Source organism: Triturus cristatus, chromosome 5_2, assembly GCF_964204655.1.
Source record: "Triturus cristatus chromosome 5_2, aTriCri1.1, whole genome shotgun sequence".
Taxonomy (NCBI): Eukaryota; Metazoa; Chordata; class Amphibia; order Caudata; family Salamandridae; genus Triturus; species Triturus cristatus.
Window position 1 is genome coordinate 552,606,808 of NC_140588.1, and position 19,812 is coordinate 552,626,619.

At 33.6% G+C, this 19,812-nt stretch overlaps 12 non-coding genes across 12 annotated transcripts; 4 read left to right on the forward strand and 8 right to left on the reverse strand.

Moving 5' to 3' along the window:
* Positions 1-1,217: 1,217 nt before the first annotated feature.
* TRNAQ-UUG (transfer RNA glutamine (anticodon UUG)) lies at positions 1,218-1,289 on the forward strand. Its single transcript has one exon. It is a non-coding gene; the product is annotated as a tRNA-Gln (tRNA).
* Positions 1,290-2,114: 825 nt separating this feature from the next.
* Positions 2,115-2,186, reverse strand: TRNAQ-CUG (transfer RNA glutamine (anticodon CUG)). Its single transcript has one exon. It is a non-coding gene; the product is annotated as a tRNA-Gln (tRNA).
* A 1,548-nt stretch (positions 2,187-3,734) lies between these two features.
* On the forward strand, positions 3,735-3,806 carry TRNAQ-UUG (transfer RNA glutamine (anticodon UUG)). The gene has a single exon. It is a non-coding gene; the product is annotated as a tRNA-Gln (tRNA).
* Positions 3,807-4,631: 825 nt separating this feature from the next.
* Positions 4,632-4,703, reverse strand: TRNAQ-CUG (transfer RNA glutamine (anticodon CUG)). Its single transcript has one exon. It is a non-coding gene; the product is annotated as a tRNA-Gln (tRNA).
* A 1,549-nt stretch (positions 4,704-6,252) lies between these two features.
* On the forward strand, positions 6,253-6,324 carry TRNAQ-UUG (transfer RNA glutamine (anticodon UUG)). The gene has a single exon. It is a non-coding gene; the product is annotated as a tRNA-Gln (tRNA).
* Positions 6,325-7,149: 825 nt separating this feature from the next.
* TRNAQ-CUG (transfer RNA glutamine (anticodon CUG)) lies at positions 7,150-7,221 on the reverse strand. Its single transcript has one exon. It is a non-coding gene; the product is annotated as a tRNA-Gln (tRNA).
* Positions 7,222-8,770: 1,549 nt separating this feature from the next.
* TRNAQ-UUG (transfer RNA glutamine (anticodon UUG)) lies at positions 8,771-8,842 on the forward strand. Its single transcript has one exon. It is a non-coding gene; the product is annotated as a tRNA-Gln (tRNA).
* Positions 8,843-9,667: 825 nt separating this feature from the next.
* TRNAQ-CUG (transfer RNA glutamine (anticodon CUG)) lies at positions 9,668-9,739 on the reverse strand. Its single transcript has one exon. It is a non-coding gene; the product is annotated as a tRNA-Gln (tRNA).
* Positions 9,740-12,177: 2,438 nt separating this feature from the next.
* Positions 12,178-12,249, reverse strand: TRNAQ-CUG (transfer RNA glutamine (anticodon CUG)). Its single transcript has one exon. It is a non-coding gene; the product is annotated as a tRNA-Gln (tRNA).
* Positions 12,250-14,694: 2,445 nt separating this feature from the next.
* TRNAQ-CUG (transfer RNA glutamine (anticodon CUG)) lies at positions 14,695-14,766 on the reverse strand. Its single transcript has one exon. It is a non-coding gene; the product is annotated as a tRNA-Gln (tRNA).
* Positions 14,767-17,211: 2,445 nt separating this feature from the next.
* TRNAQ-CUG (transfer RNA glutamine (anticodon CUG)) lies at positions 17,212-17,283 on the reverse strand. Its single transcript has one exon. It is a non-coding gene; the product is annotated as a tRNA-Gln (tRNA).
* A 2,445-nt stretch (positions 17,284-19,728) lies between these two features.
* Positions 19,729-19,800, reverse strand: TRNAQ-CUG (transfer RNA glutamine (anticodon CUG)). Its single transcript has one exon. It is a non-coding gene; the product is annotated as a tRNA-Gln (tRNA).
* Positions 19,801-19,812: the final 12 nt, after the last annotated feature.

A 19,812-nucleotide genomic window follows, 5' to 3' on the forward strand; every position in this document is an offset into this window, starting at 1 on the left:
CGGTAGCTGGAAGAATGTTTACTTAAACTACTAGTCAGGAATGCATTGGGTAGGGAGCGGAGCAGATAATTTCGAAGGTGAAATACAGTTTTTGGCAGGCAACAGGCTGATGTCAGGCACCGTTAGCTGCGCAGAGAATGAGGACAAAGTTCATGGATACAAATGCGAGCTCAGACTGGAGCTTTCAGAGGCAGAAGGCAGGAAAAGCTTGATGGCAGAATCAGGGCCTACTTGCCTGGACTGTAAAATGGCATAAGTGAACCATATAAAGCCGGTGGCCTTTCATACTTAGGAATGGAATATCCGGCCCATTCATGGCGGATCTGAAAGAGGACATGTTGGCGGTGGACGCACATGTGTTTGCGTCTTCATAACTGGAACTGGAGGGAACATACATGTACTTGTGATTTATACATGAAACCGTTGGGGTCCAAGATAGGGGACATAACTGACCAGAAAAATCCATATTTCCACAGGAGGCATCACAGGTACTGATCAAATTCTAATTTTTGAACATTGTTCACAAATCATATGATATGCTTTATATACATAAACTGTATTGTTGGATCAATACTGAGTAAAAAGTGACTATCTCAATTTCAGGACATATAAAAGAGAAAGAAGTAGAAACTCATGTTTCAAATGCTGAGAGGCGACAACTGTTCATGATTTTCACCTCCACTAATTATATTTATTTTTATAATCTATATGTTTATATTTTCCTATAAATATACAGAGACATATAGCTATATATACAGAGATACATATGTACAGGTTGATTTTTACATGTTTATAAGTAAATGTGATGTTGTTCCAAATAAAACTTCTAAGAACTGAATGGAAAAGAAAATTGTAAAGTTCAGATAAGTCCCACTGAAATTTGTACTCAGATCCCTGTTTTCAGAGTCCAGAGTGCTAACCATGACACCATCCACCCTCCCGTACCAGGGTGAGCTTTCCATTTTGACAGAAGAGATTTGCCTCAGGGGGCAACTTATCTTTCATTGAAAAATATTATCTCACATAAAAACCACTGTTCAACAGAGTTATAACGTTATTTGAGTCTTTTGGGCAACATCCTTCCCCAACATAGTTCAATATGCAAAAGTTTACCAGAATAGGAAAGCAATCCAATACAGTTTCTCTTTGACAGTAGAATATTAAAAACTTTGACATTTCCACATTCCTGCAGCAGTTTATGCTCCTTTCACATGGGAGGTTCCATGGTGTAATGGTTAGCACTTTGGACTTTGAATCCAATGATCCGAGATCAAATCTCGGTGGGACCATTTTATGACTCTTGACCAAATCATTTTCTTTCAAGTGTATTCATTAATATCACATATCTAATACCGGTAGGGTGAACAATTAATTTATTGATTATACTCTAAAAGTTTATTAGATGTGAGCAAATAATAGAAATTTTACAATACCTGGAAACTAAATGGCTCAAAATAATGAGAGATTTTACAAACTCACTCTGGTTTCTCAAACTCATCACAGGGGCCTGATGCAAGACATTACTTTTTAAAATCTTACTGTTATTGTTAAGGCGAACAAGGAACTTTTTCATTGCAAAACATTCATTAAAACAAAACTTGAGGAGTCAAACTTTGTATTACAGGGACCGAAGATGTGCAGTTTGAATAATAATCTTGAAATTCAGACGTACAAAGATTTTACACACTGATTTTCAACAGTAAATCCACAACCAAAAAAGTTGAATCTTTTGAAAGACATGTCAAAGGTGTGAATCTGAAATTCACTTTTAAAGACATTCACAATGAAATGCACTGTGTAAGTCCAGCATGTTGTCAGCTAAGAAATCAGCAAAAATGAACTATCTCATTACTGGCCATATAGATGAGAAAGGAAAATAAACTCATGTTTACAATGTGGATGTGAAAGAACAGTTTCTAGGTTCAGCTTCAATATTTATGTTAATGAATAATTGATATGTTCATATTGTCTAACAGCTATCTAGACGGATAAAGCTATGTATGCATCTATACATACTTATGCGTTCATACGCATCAGTATAAAACATTGATATTATGTTTTTTCTAGTCCAAATTCTAAAAAATGAGTTAAACAGTGAATCTCATAATTGTAATAGGTCCCACCGAGATTTGAACTCGGATTGCTGGATTCAGAGTCCAGTGTGCTAACCATTACACCATGGAACCCTCTCACACAAGAGTGACTTTTCCATTGAGACAAAAGAGAGCGCATCAGTGATGGCCTTCTCTTATATTGATAAAAAGATATCTCATTTGAATGGTCATAGTGGATAGAGCTTTAATGTGATTTGATTCTTTTCAGCTATATTCTCTATAAAAGTGTTAAATATTCAAATGTTTATTTGAATATACAAGTTATATCACAATGTTCATCTTTGCCTGTAGCATAATAAAACAGTCTACATTTCCAGACTACTGAAGCAATGTCTCTGTCTCCTGCATGGGTGGCTCCATAGAGCAATGGTTGGCAATTTGGACTTTGCATCCAATGATCCGATTTGAAACCTTGGAGGGACTTTTTTTATTACTCTTGAGCTTTTCCATTTCTTCATCTTTGTTCATTGATAGCTCAAATCCAACACCAGTAGGTTGAAAGAGTCAATTATTGAATGCTTTCAAAATGTCCATCAGCTTGAACAAGTTACATCAATACAAACTTTAAAATACTTTGACATCAAATTTCTTCACAAAGTAGTTAGCCATTATAAAATCATATTCTGATTTTCTCAAACGCATTTCAGATGGGTGATTCACAGCATCACTTTTTTAAGCTTTCCCGCTATTGATAAGGCGAAAATAGCACATTTTGAATGAGAAGTTTTCTTCAATCAAACATAGAGGAACCCAAATGATGATCTCATTCAGCTAGTAAAAATGTTGTTTTATATTAGTATGGAAATCGTGAAAAGAAAATGTTTTTCATGCTGATTTACAACAGTTGATCTCCAATCGTAAAATATAAGCTTTTGGTCGGAGGCATCACAGGTACTGATCAAATTCTAATTTTTGAACATTGTTCACAAATCATATGATATGCTTTATATACATAAACTGTATTGTTGGATCAATACTGAGTAAAAAGTGACTATCTCAATTTCTGGACATATAAAAGAGAAAGAAGTAGAAACTCATGTTTCAAATGCTGAGAGGCAACAACTGTTCATGATTTTCACCTCCACTAATTATATTTATTTTTATAATCTATATGTTTATATTTTCCTATAAATATACAGAGACATCTAGCTATATATACAGAGATACATATGTACAGGTTGATTTTTACATGTTTATAAGTAAATGTGATGTTGTTCCAAATAAAACTTCTAAGAACTGAATGGAAAAGAAAATTGTAAAGTTCAGATAAGTCCCACTGAAATTTGTACTCAGATCCCTGTTTTCAGAGTCCAGAGTGCTAACCATGACACCATCCACCCTCCAGTACCAGGGTGAGCTTTCCATTTTGACAGAAGAGATTTGCCTCAGGGGGCAACTTATCTTTCATTGAAAAATATTATCTCACATAAAAACCACTGTTCAACAGAGTTATAACGTTATTTGAGTCTTTTGGGCAACATCCTTCCCCAACATAGTTCAATATGCAAAAGTTTACCAGAATAGGAAAGCAATCCAATACAGTTTCTCTTTGACAGTAGAATATTAAAAACTTTGACATTTCCACATTCCTGCAGCAGTTTATGCTCCTTTCACATGGGAGGTTCCATGGTGTAATGGTTAGCACTTTGGACTTTGAATCCAATGATCCGAGATCAAATCTCGGTGGGACCATTTTATGACTCTTGACCAAATCATTTTCTTTCAAGTGTATTCATTAATATCACATATCTAATACCGGTAGGGTGAACAATTAATTTATTGATTATACTCTAAAAGTTTATTAGATGTGAGCAAATAATAGAAATTTTACAATACCTGGAAACTAAATGGCTCAAAATAATGAGAGATTTTACAAACTCACTCTAGTTTCTCAAACTCATCACAGGGGCCTGATGCAAGACATTACTTTTTAAAATCTTACTGTTATTGTTAAGGCGAACAAGGAACTTTTTCATTGCAAAACATTCATTAAAACAAAACTTGAGGAGTCAAACTTTGTATTACGGGGACCGAAGATGTGCAGTTTGAATAATAATCTTGAAATTCAGAAGTACAAAGATTTTACACACTGATTTTCAACAGTAAATCCACAACCAAAAAAGTTGAATCTTTTGAAAGACATGTCAAAGGTGTGAATCTAAAATTCACTTTTAAAGACATTCACAATGAAATGCACTGTGTAAGTCCAGCATGTTGTCAGCTAAGAAATCAGCAAAAATGAACTATCTCATTACTGGCCATATAGATGAGAAAGGAAAATAAACTCATGTTTACAATGTGGATGTGAAAGAACAGTTTCTAGGTTCAGCTTCAATATTTATGTTAATGAATAATTGATATGTTCATATTGTCTAACAGCTATCTAGACGGATAAAGCTATGTATGCATCTATACATACTTATGCGTTCATACGCATCAGTATAAAACATTGATATTATGTTTTTTCTAGACCAAATTCTAAAAAATGAGTTAAACAGAGAATCTCGTAATTGTAGTAGGTCCCACCGAGATTTGAACTCGGATCGCTGGATTCAGAGTCCAGAGTGCTAACCATTACACCATGGAACCCTCTCACACAAGAGTGACTTTTCCATTGAGACAAAAGAGAGCGCATCAGTGATGGCCTTCTCTTATATTGATAAAAAGATATCTCATTTGAATGGTCATAGTGGATAGAGCTTTAATGTGATTTGATTCTTTTCAGCTATATTCTCTATAAAAGTGTTAAATATTCAAATGTTTATCTGAATATAAAAGTTATATCACAATGTTCATCTTTGCCTGTAGCATAATAAAACAGTCTACATTTCCAGACTACTGAAGCAATGTCTCTGTCTCCTGCATGGGTGGCTCCATAGAGCAATGGTTGGCAATTTGGACTTTGCATCCAATGATCCGATTTGAAACCTTGGAGGGACTTTTTTTTATTACTCTTGAGCTTTTCCATTTCTTCATCTTTGTTCATTGATAGCTCAAATCCAACACCAGTAGGTTGAAAGAGTCAATTATTGAATGCTTTCAAAATGTCCATCAGCTTGAACAAGTTACATCAATACAAACTTTAAAATACTTTGACATCAAATTTCTTCACAAAGTAGTTAGCCATTATAAAATCATATTCTGATTTTCTCAAACGCATTTCAGATGGGTGATTCACAGCATCACTTTTTTAAGCTTTCCCGCTATTGATAAGGCGAAAATAGCACATTTTGAATGAGAAGTTTTCTTCAATCAAACATAGAGGAACCCAAATGATGATCTCATTCAGCTAGTAAAAATGTTGTTTTATATTAGTATGGAAATCGTGAAAAGAAAATGTTTTTCATGCTGATTTACAACAGTTGATCTCCAATCGTAAAATATAAGCTTTTGGTCGGAGGCATCACAGGTACTGATCAAATTCTAATTTTTGAACATTGTTCACAAATCATATGATATGCTTTATATACATAAACTGTATTGTTGGATCAATACTGAGTAAAAAGTGACTATCTCAATTTCTGGACATATAAAAGAGAAAGAAGTAGAAACTCATGTTTCAAATGCTGAGAGGCAACAACTGTTCATGATTTTCACCTCCACTAATTATATTTATTTTTATAATCTATATGTTTATATTTTCCTATAAATATACAGAGACATCTAGCTATATATACAGAGATACATATGTACAGGTTGATTTTTACATGTTTATAAGTAAATGTGATGTTGTTCCAAATAAAACTTCTAAGAACTGAATGGAAAAGAAAATTGTAAAGTTCAGATAAGTCCCACTGAAATTTGTACTCAGATCCCTGTTTTCAGAGTCCAGAGTGCTAACCATGACACCATCCACCCTCCCGTACCAGGGTGAGCTTTCCATTTTGACAGAAGAGATTTGCCTCAGGGGGCAACTTATCTTTCATTGAAAAATATTATCTCACATAAAAACCACTGTTCAACAGAGTTATAACGTTATTTGAGTCTTTTGGGCAACATCCTTCCCCAACATAGTTCAATATGCAAAAGTTTACCAGAATAGGAAAGCAATCCAATACAGTTTCTCTTTGACAGTAGAATATTAAAAACTTTGACATTTCCACATTCCTGCAGCAGTTTATGCTCCTTTCACATGGGAGGTTCCATGGTGTAATGGTTAGCACTTTGGACTTTGAATCCAATGATCCGAGATCAAATCTCGGTGGGACCATTTTATGACTCTTGACCAAATCATTTTCTTTCAAGTGTATTCATTAATATCACATATCTAATACCGGTAGGGTGAACAATTAATTTATTGATTATACTCTAAAAGTTTATTAGATGTGAGCAAATAATAGAAATTTTACAATACCTGGAAACTAAATGGCTCAAAATAATGAGAGATTTTACAAACTCACTCTAGTTTCTCAAACTCATCACAGGGGCCTGATGCAAGACATTACTTTTTAAAATCTTACTGTTATTGTTAAGGCGAACAAGGAACTTTTTCATTGCAAAACATTCATTAAAACAAAACTTGAGGAGTCAAACTTTGTATTACGGGGACCGAAGATGTGCAGTTTGAATAATAATCTTGAAATTCAGAAGTACAAAGATTTTACACACTGATTTTCAACAGTAAATCCACAACCAAAAAAGTTGAATCTTTTGAAAGACATGTCAAAGGTGTGAATCTAAAATTCACTTTTAAAGACATTCACAATGAAATGCACTGTGTAAGTCCAGCATGTTGTCAGCTAAGAAATCAGCAAAAATGAACTATCTCATTACTGGCCATATAGATGAGAAAGGAAAATAAACTCATGTTTACAATGTGGATGTGAAAGAACAGTTTCTAGGTTCAGCTTCAATATTTATGTTAATGAATAATTGATATGTTCATATTGTCTAACAGCTATCTAGACGGATAAAGCTATGTATGCATCTATACATACTTATGCGTTCATACGCATCAGTATAAAACATTGATATTATGTTTTTTCTAGACCAAATTCTAAAAAATGAGTTAAACAGTGAATCTCATAATTGTAGTAGGTCCCACCGAGATTTGAACTCGGATCGCTGGATTCAGAGTCCAGAGTGCTAACCATTACACCATGGAACCCTCTCACACAAGAGTGACTTTTCCATTGAGACAAAAGAGAGCGCATCAGTGATGGCCTTCTCTTATATTGATAAAAAGATATCTCATTTGAATGGTCATAGTGGATAGAGCTTTAATGTGATTTGATTCTTTTCAGCTATATTCTCTATAAAAGTGTTAAATATTCAAATGTTTATCTGAATATAAAAGTTATATCACAATGTTCATCTTTGCCTGTAGCATAATAAAACAGTCTACATTTCCAGACTACTGAAGCAATGTCTCTGTCTCCTGCATGGGTGGCTCCATAGAGCAATGGTTGGCAATTTGGACTTTGCATCCAATGATCCGATTTGAAACCTTGGAGGGACTTTTTTTTATTACTCTTGAGCTTTTCCATTTCTTCATCTTTGTTCATTGATAGCTCAAATCCAACACCAGTAGGTTGAAAGAGTCAATTATTGAATGCTTTCAAAATGTCCATCAGCTTGAACAAGTTACATCAATACAAACTTTAAAATACTTTGACATCAAATTTCTTCACAAAGTAGTTAGCCATTATAAAATCATATTCTGATTTTCTCAAACGCATTTCAGATGGGTGATTCACAGCATCACTTTTTTAAGCTTTCCCGCTATTGATAAGGCGAAAATAGCACATTTTGAATGAGAAGTTTTCTTCAATCAAACATAGAGGAACCCAAATGATGATCTCATTCAGCTAGTAAAAATGTTGTTTTATATTAGTATGGAAATCGTGAAAAGAAAATGTTTTTCATGCTGATTTACAACAGTTGATCTCCAATCGTAAAATATAAGCTTTTGGTCGGAGGCATCACAGGTACTGATCAAATTCTAATTTTTGAACATTGTTCACAAATCATATGATATGCTTTATATACATAAACTGTATTGTTGGATCAATACTGAGTAAAAAGTGACTATCTCAATTTCTGGACATATAAAAGAGAAAGAAGTAGAAACTCATGTTTCAAATGCTGAGAGGCAACAACTGTTCATGATTTTCACCTCCACTAATTATATTTATTTTTATAATCTATATGTTTATATTTTCCTATAAATATACAGAGACATCTAGCTATATATACAGAGATACATATGTACAGGTTGATTTTTACATGTTTATAAGTAAATGTGATGTTGTTCCAAATAAAACTTCTAAGAACTGAATGGAAAAGAAAATTGTAAAGTTCAGATAAGTCCCACTGAAATTTGTACTCAGATCCCTGTTTTCAGAGTCCAGAGTGCTAACCATGACACCATCCACCCTCCCGTACCAGGGTGAGCTTTCCATTTTGACAGAAGAGATTTGCCTCAGGGGGCAACTTATCTTTCATTGAAAAATATTATCTCACATAAAAACCACTGTTCAACAGAGTTATAACGTTATTTGAGTCTTTTGGGCAACATCCTTCCCCAACATAGTTCAATATGCAAAAGTTTACCAGAATAGGAAAGCAATCCAATACAGTTTCTCTTTGACAGTAGAATATTAAAAACTTTGACATTTCCACATTCCTGCAGCAGTTTATGCTCCTTTCACATGGGAGGTTCCATGGTGTAATGGTTAGCACTTTGGACTTTGAATCCAATGATCCGAGTTCAAATCTCGGTGGGACCATTTTATGACTCTTGACCAAATCATTTTCTTTCAAGTGTATTCATTAATATCACATATCTAATACCGGTAGGGTGAACAATTAATTTATTGATTATACTCTAAAAGTTTATTAGATGTGAGCAAATAATAGAAATTTTACAATACCTGGAAACTAAATGGCTCAAAATAATGAGAGATTTTACAAACTCACTCTAGTTTCTCAAACTCATCACAGGGGCCTGATGCAAGACATTACTTTTTAAAATCTTACTGTTATTGTTAAGGCGAACAAGGAACTTTTTCATTGCAAAACATTCATTAAAACAAAACTTGAGGAGTCAAACTTTGTATTACGGGGACCGAAGATGTGCAGTTTGAATAATAATCTTGAAATTCAGACGTACAAAGATTTTACACACTGATTTTCAACAGTAAATCCACAACCAAAAAAGTTGAATCTTTTGAAAGACATGTCAAAGGTGTGAATCTGAAATTCACTTTTAAAGACATTCACAATGAAATGCACTGTGTAAGTCCAGCATGTTGTCAGCTAAGAAATCAGCAAAAATGAACTATCTCATTACTGGCCATATAGATGAGAAAGGAAAATAAACTCATGTTTACAATGTGGATGTGAAAGAACAGTTTCTAGGTTCAGCTTCAATATTTATGTTAATGAATAATTGATATGTTCATATTGTCTAACAGCTATCTAGACGGATAAAGCTATGTATGCATCTATACATACTTATGCGTTCATACGCATCAGTATAAAACATTGATATTATGTTTTTTCTAGACCAAATTCAAAAAAATGAGTTAAACAGTGAATCTCATAATTGTAGTAGGTCCCACCGAGATTTGAACTCGGATCGCTGGATTCAGAGTCCAGAGTGCTAACCATTACACCATGGAACCCTCTCACACAAGAGTGACTTTTCCATTGAGACAAAAGAGAGCGCATCAGTGATGGCCTTCTCTTATATTGATAAAAAGATATCTCATTTGAATGGTCATAGTGGATAGAGCTTTAATGTGATTTGATTCTTTTCAGCTATATTCTCTATAAAAGTGTTAAATATTCAAATGTTTATTTGAATATACAAGTTATATCACACTGTTCATCTTTGCCTGTAGCATAATAAAACAGTCTACATTTCCAGACTACTGAAGCAATGTCTCTGTCTCCTGCATGGGTGGCTCCATAGAGCAATGGTTGGCAATTTGGACTTTGCATCCAATGATCCGATTTGAAACCTTGGAGGGACTTTTTTTATTACTCTTGAGCTTTTCCATTTCTTCATCTTTGTTCATTGATAGCTCAAATCCAACACCAGTAGGTTGAAAGAGTCAATTATTGAATGCTTTCAAAATGTCCATCAGCTTGAACAAGTTACATCAATACAAACTTTAAAATACTTTGACATCAAATTTCTTCACAAAGTAGTTAGCCATTATAAAATCATATTCTGATTTTCTCAAACGCATTTCAGATGGGTGATTCACAGCATCACTTTTTTAAGCTTTCCCGCTATTGATAAGGCGAAAATAGCACATTTTGAATGAGAAGTTTTCTTCAATCAAACATAGAGGAACCCAAATGATGATCTCATTCAGCTAGTAAAAATGTTGTTTTATATTAGTATGGAAATCGTGAAAAGAAAATGTTTTTCATGCTGATTTACAACAGTTGATCTCCAATCGTAAAATATAAGCTTTTGGTCGGAGGCATCACAGGTACTGATCAAATTCTAATTTTTGAACATTGTTCACAAATCATATGATATGCTTTATATACATAAACTGTATTGTTGGATCAATACTGAGTAAAAAGTGACTATCTCAATTTCTGGACATATAAAAGAGAAAGAAGTAGAAACTCATGTTTCAAATGCTGAGAGGCAACAACTGTTCATGATTTTCACCTCCACTAATTATATTTATTTTTATAATCTATATGTTTATATTTTCCTATAAATATACAGAGACATCTAGCTATATATACAGAGATACATATCTACAGGTTGATTTTTACATGTTTATAAGTAAATGTGATGTTGTTCCAAATAAAACTTCTAAGAACTGAATGGAAAAGAAAATTGTAAAGTTCAGATAAGTCCCACTGAAATTTGTACTCAGATCCCTGTTTTCAGAGTCCAGAGTGCTAACCATGACACCATCCACCCTCCCGTACCAGGGTGAGCTTTCCATTTTGACAGAAGAGATTTGCCTCAGGGGGCAACTTATCTTTCATTGAAAATTATTATCTCACATAAAAACCACTGTTCAACAGAGTTATAACGTTATTTGAGTCTTTTGGGCAACATCCTTCCCCAACATAGTTCAATATGCAAAAGTTTACCAGAATAGGAAAGCAATCCAATACAGTTTCTCTTTGACAGTAGAATATTAAAAACTTTGACATTTCCACATTCCTGCAGCAGTTTATGCTCCTTTCACATGGGAGGTTCCATGGTGTAATGGTTAGCACTTTGAATCCAATGATCCGAGTTCAAATCTCGGTGGGACCATTTTATGACTCTTGACCAAATCATTTTCTTTCAAGTGTATTCATTAATATCACATATCTAATACCGGTAGGGTGAACAATTAATTTATTGATTATACTCTAAAAGTTTATTAGATGTGAGCAAATAATAGAAATTTTACAATACCTGGAAACTAAATGGCTCAAAATAATGAGAGATTTTACAAACTCACTCTAGTTTCTCAAACTTATCACAGGGGCCTGATGCAAGACATTACTTTTTAAAATCTTACTGTTATTGTTAAGGCGAACAAGGAACTTTTTCATTGCAAAACATTCATTAAAACAAAACTTGAGGAGTCAAACTTTGTATTACGGGGACCGAAGATGTGCAGTTTGAATAATAATCTTGAAATTCAGACGTACAAAGATTTTACACACTGATTTTCAACAGTAAATCCACAACCAAAAAAGTTGAATCTTTTGAAAGACATGTCAAAGGTGTGAATCTGAAATTCACTTTTAAAGACATTCACAATGAAATGCACTGTGTAAGTCCAGCATGTTGTCAGCTAAGAAATCAGCAAAAATGAACTATCTCATTACTGGCCATATAGATGAGAAAGGAAAATAAACTCATGTTTACAATGTGGATGTGAAAGAACAGTTTCTAGGTTCAGCTTCAATATTTATGTTAATGAATAATTGATATGTTCATATTGTCTAACAGCTATCTAGAAGGATAAAGCTATGTATGCATCTATACATACTTATGCGTTCATACGCATCAGTATAAAACATTGATATTATGTTTTTTCTAGACCAAATTCTAAAAAATGAGTTAAACAGTGAATCTCATAATTGTAGTAGGTCCCACCGAGATTTGAACTCGGATCGCTGGATTCAGAGTCCAGAGTGCTAACCATTACACCATGGAACCCTCTCACACAAGAGTGACTTTTCCATTGAGACAAAAGAGAGCGCATCAGTGATGGCCTTCTCTTATATTGATAAAAAGATATCTCATTTGAATGGTCATAGTGGATAGAGCTTTAATGTGATTTGATTCTTTTCAGCTATATTCTCTATAAAAGTGTTAAATATTCAAATGTTTATCTGAATATAAAAGTTATATCACAATGTTCATCTTTGCCTGTAGCATAATAAAACAGTCTACATTTCCAGACTACTGAAGCAATGTCTCTGTCTCCTGCATGGGTGGCTCCATAGAGCAATGGTTGGCAATTTGGACTTTGCATCCAATGATCCGATTTGAAACCTTGGAGGGACTTTTTTTATTACTCTTGAGCTTTTCCATTTCTTCATCTTTGTTCATTGATAGCTCAAATCCAACACCAGTAGGTTGAAAGAGTCAATTATTGAATGCTTTCAAAATGTCCATCAGCTTGAACAAGTTACATCAATACAAACTTTAAAATACTTTGACATCAAATTTCTTCACAAAGTAGTTAGCCATTATAAAATCATATTCTGATTTTCTCAAACGCATTTCAGATGGGTGATTCACAGCATCACTTTTTTAAGCTTTCCCGCTATTGATAAGGCGAAAATAGCACATTTTGAATGAGAAGTTTTCTTCAATCAAACATAGAGGAACCCAAATGATGATCTCATTCAGCTAGTAAAAATGTTGTTTTATATTAGTATGGAAATCGTGAAAAGAAAATGTTTTTCATGCTGATTTACAACAGTTGATCTCCAATCGTAAAATATAAGCTTTTGGTCGGAGGCATCACAGGTACTGATCAAATTCTAATTTTTGAACATTGTTCACAAATCATATGATATGCTTTATATACATAAACTGTATTGTTGGATCAATAATGAGTAAAAAGTGACTATCTCAATTTCAGGACATATAAAAGAGAAAGAAGTAGAAACTCATGTTTCAAATGCTGAGAGGCAACAACTGTTCATGATTTTCACCTCCACTAATTATATTTATTTTTATAATCTATATGTTTATATTTTCCTATAAATATACAGAGACATATAGCTATATATACAGAGATACATATGTACAGGTTGATTTTTACATGTTTATAAGTAAATGTGATGTTGTTCCAAATAAAACTTCTAAGAACTGAATGGAAAAGAAAATTGTAAAGTTCAGATAAGTCCCACTGAAATTTGTACTCAGATCCCTGTTTTCAGAGTCCAGAGTGCTAACCATGACACCATCCACCCTCCCGTACCAGGGTGAGCTTTCCATTTTGACAGAAGAGATTTGCCTCAGGGGGCAACTTATCTTTCATTGAAAAATATTATCTCACATAAAAACCACTGTTCAACAGAGTTATAACGTTATTTGAGTCTTTTGGGCAACATCCTTCCCCAACATAGTTCAATATGCAAAAGTTTACCAGAATAGGAAAGCAATCCAATACAGTTTCTCTTTGACAGTAGAATATTAAAAACGTTGACATTTCCACATTCCTGCAGCAGTTTATGCTCCTTTCACATGGGAGGTTCCATGGTGTAATGTTTAGCACTTTGGACTTTGAATCCAATGATCCGAGATCAAATCTCGGTGGGACCATTTTATGACTCTTGACCAAATCATTTTCTTTCAAGTGTATTCATTAATATCACATATCTAATACCGGTAGGGTGAACAATTAATTTATTGATTATACTCTAAAAGTTTATTAGATGTGAGCAAATAATAGAAATTTTACAATACCTGGAAACTAAATGGCTCAAAATAATGAGAGATTTTACAAACTCACTCTGGTTTCTCAAACTCATCACAGGGGCCTGATGCAAGACATTACTTTTTAAAATCTTACTGTTATTGTTAAGGCGAACAAGGAACTTTTTCATTGCAAAACATTCATTAAAACAAAACTTGAGGAGTCAAACTTTGTATTACAGGGACCGAAGATGTGCAGTTTGAATAATAATCTTGAAATTCAGACGTACAAAGATTTTACACACTGATTTTCAACAGTAAATCCACAACCAAAAAAGTTGAATCTTTTAAAAGACATGTCAAAGGTGTGAATCTGAAATTCACTTTTAAAGACATTCACAATGAAATGCACTGTGTAAGTCCAGCATGTTGTCAGCTAAGAAATCAGCAAAAATGAACTATCTCATTACTGGCCATATAGATGAGAAAGGAAAATAAACTCATGTTTACAATGTGGATGTGAAAGAACAGTTTCTAGGTTCAGCTTCAATATTTATGTTAATGAATAATTGATATGTTCATATTGTCTAACAGCTATCTAGACGGATAAAGCTATGTATGCATCTATACATACTTATGCGTTCATACGCATCAGTATAAAACATTGATATTATGTTTTTTCTAGTCCAAATTCTAAAAAATGAGTTAAACAGTGAATCTCATAATTGTAATAGGTCCCACCGAGATTTGAACTCGGATCGCTGGATTCAGAGTCCAGAGTGCTAACCATTACACCATGGAACCCTCTCACACAAGAGTGACTTTTCCATTGAGACAAAAGAGAGCGCATCAGTGATGGCCTTCTCTTATATTGATAAAAAGATATCTCATTTGAATGGTCATAGTGGATAGAGCTTTAATGTGATTTGATTCTTTTCAGCTATATTCTCTATAAAAGTGTTAAATATTCAAATGTTTATCTGAATATAAAAGTTATATCACAATGTTCATCTTTGCCTGTAGCATAATAAAACAGTCTACATTTCCAGACTACTGAAGCAATGTCTCTGTCTCCTGCATGGGTGGCTCCATAGAGCAATGGTTGGCAATTTGGACTTTGCATCCAATGATCCGATTTGAAACCTTGGAGGGACTTTTTTTATTACTCTTGAGCTTTTCCATTTCTTCATCTTTGTTCATTGATAGCTCAAATCCAACACCAGTAGGTTGAAAGAGTCAATTATTGAATGCTTTCAAAATGTCCATCAGCTTGAACAAGTTACATCAATACAAACTTTAAAATACTTTGACATCAAATTTCTTCACAAAGTAGTTAGCCATTATAAAATCATATTCTGATTTTCTCAAACGCATTTCAGATGGGTGATTCACAGCATCACTTTTTTAAGCTTTCCCGCTATTGATAAGGCGAAAATAGCACATTTTGAATGAGAAGTTTTCTTCAATCAAACATAGAGGAACCCAAATGATGATCTCATTCAGCTAGTAAAAATGTTGTTTTATATTAGTATGGAAATCGTGAAAAGAAAATGTTTTTCATGCTGATTTACAACAGTTGATCTCCAATCGTAAAATATAAGCTTTTGGTCGGAGGCATCACAGGTACTGATCAAATTCTAATTTTTGAACATTGTTCACAAATCATATGATATGCTTTATATACATAAACTGTATTGTTGGATCAATAATGAGTAAAAAGTGACTATCTCAATTTCAGGACATATAAAAGAGAAAGAAGTAGAAACTCATGTTTCAAATGCTGAGAGGCAACAACTGTTCATGATTTTCACCTCCACTAATTATATTTATTGTTATAATCTATATGTTTATATTTTCCTATAAATATACAGAGACATATAGCTATATATACAGAGATACATATGTACAGGTTGATTTTTACATGTTTATAAGTAAATGTGATGTTGTTCCAAATAAAACTTCTAAGAACTGAATGGAAAAGAAAATTGTAAAGTTCAGATAAGTCCCACTGAAATATGTACTCAGATCCCTGTTTTCAGAGTCCAGAGTGCTAACCATGACACCATCCACCCTCCCGTACCAGGGTGAGCTTTCCATTTTGACAGAAGAGATTTGCCTCAGGGGGCAACTTATCTTTCATTGAAAAATATTATCTCACATAAAAACCACTGTTCAACAGAGTTGTAACGTTATTTGAGTCTTTTGGGCAACATCCTTCCCCAACATAGTTCAATATGCAAAAGTTTACCAGAATAGGAAAGCAATCCAATTCAGTTTCTCTTAGACAGTAGAATATTAAAAACTTTGACATTTCCACATTCCTGCAGCAGTTTATGCTCCTTTCACATAGGAGGTTCCATGGTGTAATGGTTAGCACTTTGGACTTTGAATCCAATGATCCGAGTTCAAATCGCGGTGGGACCATTTTATGACTCTTGACCAAATCATTTTCTTTCAAGTGTATTCATTAATATCACATATCTAATACCGGTAGGGTGAACAATTAATTTATTGATTATACTCTAAAAGTTTATTAGATGTGAGCAAATAATAGAAATTTTTCAATACCTGGAAACTAAATGGCTCAAAATAATGAGAGATTTTACAAACTCACTCTGGTTTCTCAAACTCATCACAGGGGCCTGATGCAAGACATTACTTTTTAAAATCTTACTGTTATTGTTAAGGCGAACAAGGAACTTTTTCATTGCAAAACATTCATTAAAACAAAACTTGAGGAGTCAAACTTTGTATTACGGGGACCGAAGATGTGCAGTTTGAATAATAATCTTGAAATTCAGACGTACAAAGATTTTACACACTGATTTTCAACAGTAAATCCACAACCAAAAAAGTTGAATCTTTTGAAAGACATGTCAACGGTGTGAATCTGAAATTCACTTTTAAAGACATTCACAATGAAATGCACTGTGTAAGTCCAGCATGTTGTCAGCTAAGAAATCAGCAAAAATGAACTATCTCATTACTGGCCATATAGATGAGAAAGGAAAATAAACTCATGTTTACAATGTGGATGTGAAAGAACAGTTTCTAGGTTCAGCTTCAATATTTATGTTAATGAATAATTGATATGTTCATATTGTCTAACAGCTATCTAGACTGATAAAGCTATGTATGCATCTATACATACTTATGCGTTCATACGCATCAGTATAAAACATTGATATTATGTTTTTTCTAGTCCAAATTCAAAAAAATGAGTTAAACAGTGAATCTCATAATTGTAGTAGGTCCCACCGAGATTTGAACTCGGATCGCTGGATTCAGAGTCCAGAGTGCTAACCATTACACCATGGAACCCTCTCACACAAGAGTGACTTTTCCATTGAGACAAAAGAGAGCGCATCAGTGATGGCCTTCTCTTATATTGATAAAAAGATATCTCATTTGAATGGTCATAGTGGATAGAGCTTTAATGTGATTTGATTCTTTTCAGCTATATTCTCTATAAAAGTGTTAAATATTCAAATGTTTATCTGAATATAAAAGTTATATCACAATGTTCATCTTTGCCTGTAGCATAATAAAACAGTCTACATTTCCAGACTACTGAAGCAATGTCTCTGTCTCCTGCATGGGTGGCTCCATAGAGCAATGGTTGGCAATTTGGACTTTGCATCCAATGATCCGATTTGAAACCTTGGAGGGACTTTTTTTATTACTCTTGAGCTTTTCCATTTCTTCATCTTTGTTCATTGATAGCTCAAATCCAACACCAGTAGGTTGAAAGAGTCAATTATTGAATGCTTTCAAAATGTCCATCAGCTTGAACAAGTTACATCAATACAAACTTTAAAATACTTTGACATCAAATTTCTTCACAAAGTAGTTAGCCATTATAAAATCATATTCTGATTTTCTCAAACGCATTTCAGATGGGTGATTCACAGCATCACTTTTTTAAGCTTTCCCGCTATTGATAAGGCGAAAATAGCACATTTTGAATGAGAAGTTTTCTTCAATCAAACATAGAGGAACCCAAATGATGATCTCATTCAGCTAGTAAAAATGTTGTTTTATATTAGTATGGAAATCGTGAAAAGAAAATGTTTTTCATGCTGATTTACAACAGTTGATCTCCAATCGTAAAATATAAGCTTTTGGTCGGAGGCATCACAGGTACTGATCAAATTCTAATTTTTGAACATTGTTCACAAATCATATGATATGCTTTATATACATAAACTGTATTGTTGGATCAATAATGAGTAAAAAGTGACTATCTCAATTTCAGGACATATAAAAGAGAAAGAAGTAGAAACTCATGTTTCAAATGCTGAGAGGCAACAACTGTTCATGATTTTCACCTCCACTAATTATATTTATTGTTATAATCTATATGTTTATATTTTCCTATAAATATACAGAGACATATAGCTATATATACAGAGATACATATGTACAGGTTGATTTTTACATGTTTATAAGTAAATGTGATGTTGTTCCAAATAAAACTTCTAAGAACTGAATGGAAAAGAAAATTGTAAAGTTCAGATAAGTCCCACTGAAATATGTACTCAGATCCCTGTTTTCAGAGTCCAGAGTGCTAACCATGACACCATCCACCCTCCCGTACCAGGGTGAGCTTTCCATTTTGACAGAAGAGATTTGCCTCAGGGGGCAACTTATCTTTCATTGAAAAATATTATCTCACATAAAAACCACTGTTCAACAGAGTTGTAACGTTATTTGAGTCTTTTGGGCAACATCCTTCCCCAACATAGTTCAATATGCAAAAGTTTACCAGAATAGGAAAGCAATCCAATTCAGTTTCTCTTAGACAGTAGAATATTAAAAACTTTGACATTTCCACATTCCTGCAGCAGTTTATGCTCCTTTCACATAGGAGGTTCCATGGTGTAATGGTTAGCACTTTGGACTTTGAATCCAATGATCCGAGTTCAAATCGCGGTGGGACCATTTTATGACTCTTGACCAAATCATTTTCTTTCAAGTGTATTCATTAATATCACATATCTAATACCGGTAGGGTGAACAATTAATTTATTGATTATACTCTAAAAGTTTATTAGATGTGAGCAAATAATAGAAATTTTTCAATACCTGGAAACTAAATGGCTCAAAATAATGAGAGATTTTACAAACTCACTCTGGTTTCTCAAACTCATCACAGGGGCCTGATGCAAGACATTACTTTTTAAAATCTTACTGTTATTGTTAAGGCGAACAAGGAACTTTTTCATTGCAAAACATTCATTAAAACAAAACTTGAGGAGTCAAACTTTGTATTACGGGGACCGAAGATGTGCAGTTTGAATAATAATCTTGAAATTCAGACGTACAAAGATTTTACACACTGATTTTCAACAGTAAATCCACAACCAAAAAAGTTGAATCTTTTGAAAGACATGTCAACGGTGTGAATCTGAAATTCACTTTTAAAGACATTCACAATGAAATGCACTGTGTAAGTCCAGCATGTTGTCAGCTAAGAAATCAGCAAAAATGAACTATCTCATTACTGGCCATATAGATGAGAAAGGAAAATAAACTCATGTTTACAATGTGGATGTGAAAGAACAGTTTCTAGGTTCAGCTTCAATATTTATGTTAATGAATAATTGATATGTTCATATTGTCTAACAGCTATCTAGACTGATAAAGCTATGTATGCATCTATACATACTTATGCGTTCATACGCATCAGTATAAAACATTGATATTATGTTTTTTCTAGACCAAATTCAAAAAAATGAGTTAAACAGTGAATCTCATAATTGTAGTAGGTCCCACCGAGATTTGAACTCGGATCGCTGGATTCAGAGTCCAGAGTGCTAACCATTACACCATGGAACCCTCTCACACAAG